This window comes from Homalodisca vitripennis, unplaced genomic scaffold (genome assembly GCF_021130785.1).
Source record: "Homalodisca vitripennis isolate AUS2020 unplaced genomic scaffold, UT_GWSS_2.1 ScUCBcl_1397;HRSCAF=4968, whole genome shotgun sequence".
NCBI lineage: Eukaryota > Metazoa > Arthropoda > Insecta > Hemiptera > Cicadellidae > Homalodisca > Homalodisca vitripennis.
In genome coordinates, this window is record NW_025777517.1 from 26,173 (window position 1) to 33,856 (window position 7,684).

The window sequence follows — 7,684 nt, forward strand, 5'->3', positions numbered from 1 at the left end:
AGAATTGTTTATAAAGGGACGAATTTTAGTTTGCAAATATAAAAAGAAAGAATAAATATTTTAGGCTAATCTGATGTGTATGATGTCTATCTGTTCAGTTTGACTAAGTAGCCAATCAGTTATATTATTGCTAAAAGGATTTAAGATTTTTATTTTAATTGGAACTTGATTACATAAATTCTCTTGCCTTTTTTCATTATGAAATAACATTCTTGATATTACTCCTTACAGCTTTAGCAGTATCAAAGTTTAGTTCCTATTTCAGTGGTGGAATGGAACAGATTTAAACAGAAAGTGAGTTTTTGCTTCAGATTGAAGGAGTAAATACAATCGGAGTGCCGCAAGGCTCTTCGTTATCTTCATTACTGTTTTCCTTGTATATAAATAGAATACAGTAGGTAGATCCTTGGTTTCAAGCCCTCTTCAATTTTAAATTATCCACTTTCCTGGCCTTGACTGGTCTTAAAACATTCTATAAATAGTGCTTTAATTAAAAGATTAACTCAAACCTTTCTAAGTTTTTACATCCTTTAAAGCAACTAAAGCAATTATCAATTACCTAATTAGTTCTTTGTTTAAAATTTGTTTTTTATTATGGATAATTTGAAATGTAATAGGATCAATTTTATACTCACTACTAGATTCAGTTATCAATTACTAGATTTTTTAGCTTGATTTTTAATGTTTAGTTCGAGTATTTGATTTGAAGGTAGTGTGTTGAAAATTGCTTTCAATACAAGAATTTTCCTATAGGAACAACTGAGAATTAAAATTCTTTGTCCTTTATGCGTAAAGGTACAGACATTTAACGTACTTGTCATTAAATAGAGTATAAGTTTCCACTGTCTTTCATTTTAGGTTTTTACTTCAGAATCTCTGTTGCTTTTCAACCTAGCCTATTCAAAAACTAAATAAAAATAGGTAAATTACCGAATTATGTCATAATTCCTTTTCTTATTTTTATCTAATAAATTAGTATGGTAATAAAAATTTATATTGATAGCCAAAACGCATTTACAAACAAGGTATAAGTACGCAACAACACTTGAATGAAATGAGCTGTAACATTTAAAATCTGCAGCTCATTTCATTCTACAGATGTACTGCGAACATATAACCATAAAGACAATCATACCAAAATAAGGTAACATGTTTTTCAATTTCTTATTTATGACGCATTATTATAGAAATCAACTTTATGCAAAATTAAAATTCTACAAATGACCTATTGATCTAAATGTCTTTTTCGAGTTACTATAAATGATGTTATATATTTTGGGACATTTAGGCTATATTTGTTAATATACCACATATTTGAATCTCTTATTAGTGTACTGAATCTGTTTACACAGGTTTTTACTTGTTGCTATCATGCTTACCCAAATGACCAATGTAAAAATATTCACTAACGCTCAGCCAAACCCCACGGAGTGACATGCAGCATTATCTAACTCAGCTTCCTCATATATAAATGAAGCTTTATGCTCAATTTTAAGTTTATATTAATTTATTTTCGAGATATTCGATCAGCAGAAATGAAGTTTTTTTTTCGAACCCTACAAGTCATACGCTTTTCTAAAGCTCCACCAATAACCTTTTTTGATGATATTCAGGGAATTTCCACATGAAAAAAACGCTATGTGTGGTGTACAATTTGGTTAAAACGTATATGAAGAAGGGACGTTGATTTCCATAGGGGTTTGGTACAGTTAGTGGTCCAACTGTTTGGAAGTCACACGGTCCACACTCAGCACACCACCGGCCTTCATCGTATTTTGTCACGTTTATTGCTCTACACAACGAATCTGACATGTTGTAATTTCAATACTGGTATGCAGTCATTATATATAAGACTTGTATTTACATGCGTTGTTTTTTAAATTAACATGATTTTTTACTTTGTTAAGTGTTATTGGTTAACGGAGAATATGTCAAATAAATATTTACTTCCCCTTTACTGACCAAAACCTCCTACTATGACAAAATTAATTCTAATAAATTAATGAGTATGTGAAGGTATACGAAAATCCTATATACGTAACTATTTAATAGACAATTCTGTGCATTTACTTCGGGGCCTTTCCAGAAAACGGGAGATTAGAATTATCAATGGTGCAATTTAACAAATGCATTTTAAAGTTGCCAGAAAGCTGTTTTTCTAATTTTACCTGTGTATTAGCAAGGAAATGGCTTCACAATTGTCTCGTGACCAAATGTAACCGAGTTAGGTAACCTTTAGGTATTCTATACTGATAAAGTTAAGTTACTAATAGGTTCTTCGAAACGCTAACGCGCCTCGCCCATCAATGATTTGTGGTGGGGGGGGGGGGTTGTTACAAAGGAGTCACGTTGCGCAGTAACCACGTGACTTTAAAAATCACTTTTACCAAGTGTAAATAGTCTATATCCAACTTTACTTCTGCTGAAAGAAGACTAAGCAAAATTGCACCAGCTTAAATATTCTAGCTCTAAAATATTTAGAAAAATCTGATAAAATATACAGAGGGTTTCCGAACTCTCCGTCAATCATTGGTCAAAAATGCTTACTTTTCTGTCAATTTAGTTTTATGTGATTTTGAGTTTTTATTCTTTGTTTTAGAAACCAGAAAAGATCAATACTTAAAATTGGCTCAATTATTTTCCTTACAGTCTCAATATCAAGATAATAATTGTAATATTATCGCATCACGTATCAAAATTGAGCATGTTTGAAGATTTTTTAAGCTTTACACCGTACAAACTAATATATAATCAAGATTATTATTATAATGATTTTTTAATTTATAATAAAGGTCGCTAGATTTAATTAAAAATATTTTAACAACATTATAGATAATAAACATCGGTCAATAAATATTGTTGATACAAGCTATTAACTGTTGTAATGCATAGTGAATGATTCCGAAAAAAATTAAAATTTTGTCAACGATTACAAAGTTTACAAGCTTACATGCACACTGATCCTACAGATTTTGTACTGGTTTCTGAAACTAAAAGTAAAGACTGCAGACAGACGGCAAAGTAAGCATTTCTGATCCATGTTAGTATTACATTTTTATTTGTCCGCAAAGAACTTCTTAAAATATTACCCTATATTTGTCAAAATGTAAAGTCTCTTGCGATAGATGATATAACACCTTGACAAACACATCAGATGTGCTCACACAATTAAAGTGCTACCATAGTTATGAGATCCACGGAACTACTTAATAAACATTATGGAATCCAATAGGCAATCGAACTTTAGATTGCTTCGGATACCTGACTGATACTCCCTGGAATATTGCTAACTAAACTGATCGTACCTTGTGATGGAACCTGTGTGATCGTCACAGTACGTATGTTATATTTCGCTTGCTACCTCTGCTGCTAAAGTGTAGCTAATCACTTCCACGATATGCAATAAAAAAGTCCAAATTTCTAAGCTCACTTCGAACTCTTAAGCATTTGACTTTGGGTTCTAAACATATGTTTTCATAGTAAACTTGAACCGCTTTAAGATAACTTATCTGAATAAGGAAAAAGTAGACAAAATGTTTTAACCATACCTCATGAATTTAAAGAATTTGTCTAGACAATTTTGTAATAAGACCCAAATGAACACGGACTAAGATAAAAATATTAATTATACTAATGAATATTATACAGGTATGACTTTTATACACGTAAGAAACATTTTCCATATCTAAAGTAGATCGTACCACACAAGAAGACATGGCGGTGCTACTACCTGAGATTTCTGAAATGAATTTATACCATTTATTAATGTTTTAAGTTAATTTTATACTTCTGAGTCACGCATATCTTAAACAATAGAAGCTTTTCCAAAATTATACTTATAATTTAAGTATGAGCAGTTTATAATATTACTTTAAAACTTACATAAGTATAATAATAACATTAAACTTTACACCTAAAAGTTAATTCACTGTAGATTAGTGCATACTATTTTAATAGCAAATTAATGTTATTTTAGTTCTAATAACAATAATTTTAACGTAATTTAAAACTATTGCAGCTCCCAAAATAACCACCAGATGTTTAATATTTATTTTTTTAACTGATCCATGGTTCGTTCTAGTTGGCCTAAATTTATTTTGATGATATCCTTGTTTTTAATTGTATATGTGTACAGTGTTATCCTAATTTTTAATTTAGTAAGTGTACATATTCTCCAATATTTTATAACTGTAGCAGTGTAACGCCATACTTCAATCATGTTAAATAAACGCAATTGCCTAAGTCAGGTGGAAAGTTTGTAACCAAATCCACGCACTCTCCTTCTGCCTGGCAACAAAACGTTTTTTACGTTTAAATCAGTGAACATAAATTTATTAATATGATCCGAAAGTCTTATTTTTATAGTTTATTATTAATTAAAGAAACTGCAAATGAACGATTTACTGATTTTTAAAGGACCTTAACGTTACAGCGAACAAGATGGATCAAAATTATAAAAAGACTCTTGAAAGTTGTCCCTTTAAAGAACCACAAGAAATACGTCATATATAACATAAGAAAAGAATACGTTAACCAGGTTTTGCTACAACTTTAATATGACCCTCTGGAGACTAGCAGCTATGTATACTGAGTAAACACGAGTTTTCACTTTCCATCTGATTTTGCCAGTCGTCATTTAAGGGACTTTAAATAAACATTTAATTACATATTTTTTACAAGTTAATTCATTGTAAATGTTGTTCTGTTAGTTCATTTTATATAAAAAGGTTGCTATACTATTTACTCAGTCAACTCTATCAACCCAGTTTTATAAGTAATTGTAGTTTTCTAATTTGGTGTGGAAAACGTTAGACCACTTTAGCCTTTTTGAAATTTTTGGGTTTTATAGTACGAGCCATATCAGTGCAAGCCTGGGTTGTGTTGTAGTGATACCAGCTGTATCATAAGAATAACTATAAATGGGATAATCTATTGAATTCAATAATCAAATGATCGTTACTGCTCAGCTTTATTTCTCTTCTCTCTTCCTGAATACTTTGCCTTCACGATTCAAACAAACACTTGTTTACCCTATCTCACAGAACGTGAGCGAAAAGTAATAATACAATAAAAACATGCATAATAATTGAACATCGAAGAGAAAAACGGATGTAATCAAACACCAGGAACGAAGCAAGATGTTGCGTCGTTTCATACTGATAAGCTGATATAACAATGTGGCAATGCCCCATGGTGAGGGCGGAGCGGGGTGAGGTAACTGCTAATTCAGACAGGGTTACAATAATGTGCCTCTTACTGCAGTATCCTAAGCAAGTGATGAAATCCCATAAAATGTTGTGAAATCCAGTTGAAAAGGATAATTAGAAAAAGAAGAAAGAAGAAAAGGGTTAAAATATGCGAAAACTGTTTGGAGTCCAGACATGAGAAAATTAATCGAGGCGATGTCACGAGCACCAGTCACGAGCACGAGAATTCAAGAGCACTATCACGTTACACCAGCACTGGCGAAAGTGAGATATTAACTCATTTTCTCCTGCCTGAACTCCAAGCAGTTTTCGGATATGTTTGAACCATTTTCATGTACTAACTATCTTTTCACCTGACGAAGAGGATAGATATCAATCCTTGAAACGTTGTGTTATAGGCTACATATTGTAACTTAAACGATGACAAATGCTGGAACTCCTATTACTCTTTCAAACCTTTATCATCAGTAACAAACTTTGTGCGGTAATAGCAGCAAGTGTGTGAGGATCTCGCAGCACTGTAACAATAGTTTGTCGTCAGACAATGTCTCTATCATTTCACACGTTTGATTAGTTTGGCTTCAAATGTTGCATAATTCATCTTTCCTAGTTGCGAAGCAGTGTTCTATTCTGAATGTGACGAATTCATAGTTAAGTAGTTGCAATAGCGATGAGTTAGCGAGAACTTGTGAATTATTGATACTCAAGCAATGTATTCCCTTTATAGTTGTGTATAGGTTGGAGTGCTCATATCGAGTAATTTGCATTCTCTGAATAAATTAATTGAAAATATGTTTATTTTTAGCTCAATTAAAAAATCTTACATCATATGCAGCCAGATTTATATTTGAAAATAAAATATACCTTTAACTTATTTCCTCCGCATGGAAATTCTGTAGCAGAATGTTTTTCTGCAAGGCTAGTTCGGTTTCCGTAATGCATAGATGATGCTACTATACTATAGGTACATACTTATAGGTAGTAGTAGATATGAATATGCCGGTTCTAGACCACTTTTGGGACAGACAGAAAATCAATGTAAAATACTGTCCATTGAACCATAAACAAATCTAATAAAATCTAACAGGAAAGCACGAATGTTAAATAACCGAATCTTTAGCTGTTTTACTGTTCAATGTTTGCTTCTACATTTATAAGCTGTTTTAATGAAAAAATCAAAAAATCTTAATAAAAAATCTTTATTCTACAAAGTTAATTGTAACACAGTCTTTATCTTTAATAGTCTTCTTTCCAGTAACAACCAAGTGTAATTTTTCATTTTTGTTTAATTCTTTAATCTTTTTTTCATCCAAAACAGTCAAAAATCTGTTCGGCAAGTGTACTTTACAATCTTCCAACTCGGCAATTATTGTCATCCCGAACTTATCTTTCATTTTCTCCAAATTCAAGATTCGATATCTCTTTTTTTCTTCTAATTCATTCAACTTCTTATACTCTTTGAATTTACATTCACCAATATCATTTAACTCCTTCAAGAACTCCATTTAAATAGAAAAAATTCAAAGACGGAAAAAATGAAATTTGCTAACAATCACTCGAGAAGTCGGGGAGAATGTGAGTAAAACCGCATTCTTTTCAAGAGGTTCTTCGTTTAATTTCTCCAAATGTACTATAAAATCATCGAGGATTTCTGGTTCAAAATCATAAACAAATTCAACATCCAGATAATGAAAAAATACAGGTAATATCTTTTCATAATAAACGTGTGTATCGATACCTACAAACCTAATGTATTCTTTGAAAAGGAAAATAATTTTGTCAATGGTTCCAAGAGATAAGTAAAAATTTTTATTCTGTTTTCTAAATTCTGTGACAAATTTTGTTTGCTTCTTGTCTCCATATTGCAATTTTGTAAGCAGGTTATTCAAATGTGTTAATTTATTTCGAAATTTCTTAGGTTTAGGTCTTTCTAACAAAATTAAATTACAACCTCTACAAACTAAATATCTTTTATCGATAATTTCTCCTCTATTAGAACACTTGTAACAGTTGGCATTATACTCTTCCATTTAAACAAAAAGATTTTTTTATAAATGGAGATTATGGAACTAAGTCTGCCGAGATATAAATTTTTCAGCGCAAATGTTTGTGTTTACATTTCTACAACAGAGATAAATAGAAATAATTTCATTCTATTGTACAACTATTTAGGATATTTTGTCTATGATTACAAAGATTATTCCGGAAGAAATCGGGATTTTTCAGTGGCGAAAGAGTATATTTTTGAAATATTAGAAGGAATGAAAGAGAATAATATGAACATCATCAATTATTGTTAAAGACATACAAAATGAGTGTTGTTAGTGTGCGTGTTTTTGCGATATCTACTTAACTTCTAAGAAATTGGGAATGGGAGAAGAAGAAAGGTATCATATATTTTATTTCAATCAACTGTAGATTTGTGACGTCTGCTGTGAGCGTTTGTACCACTAACGCTTGACCTCGAATCTCATTTT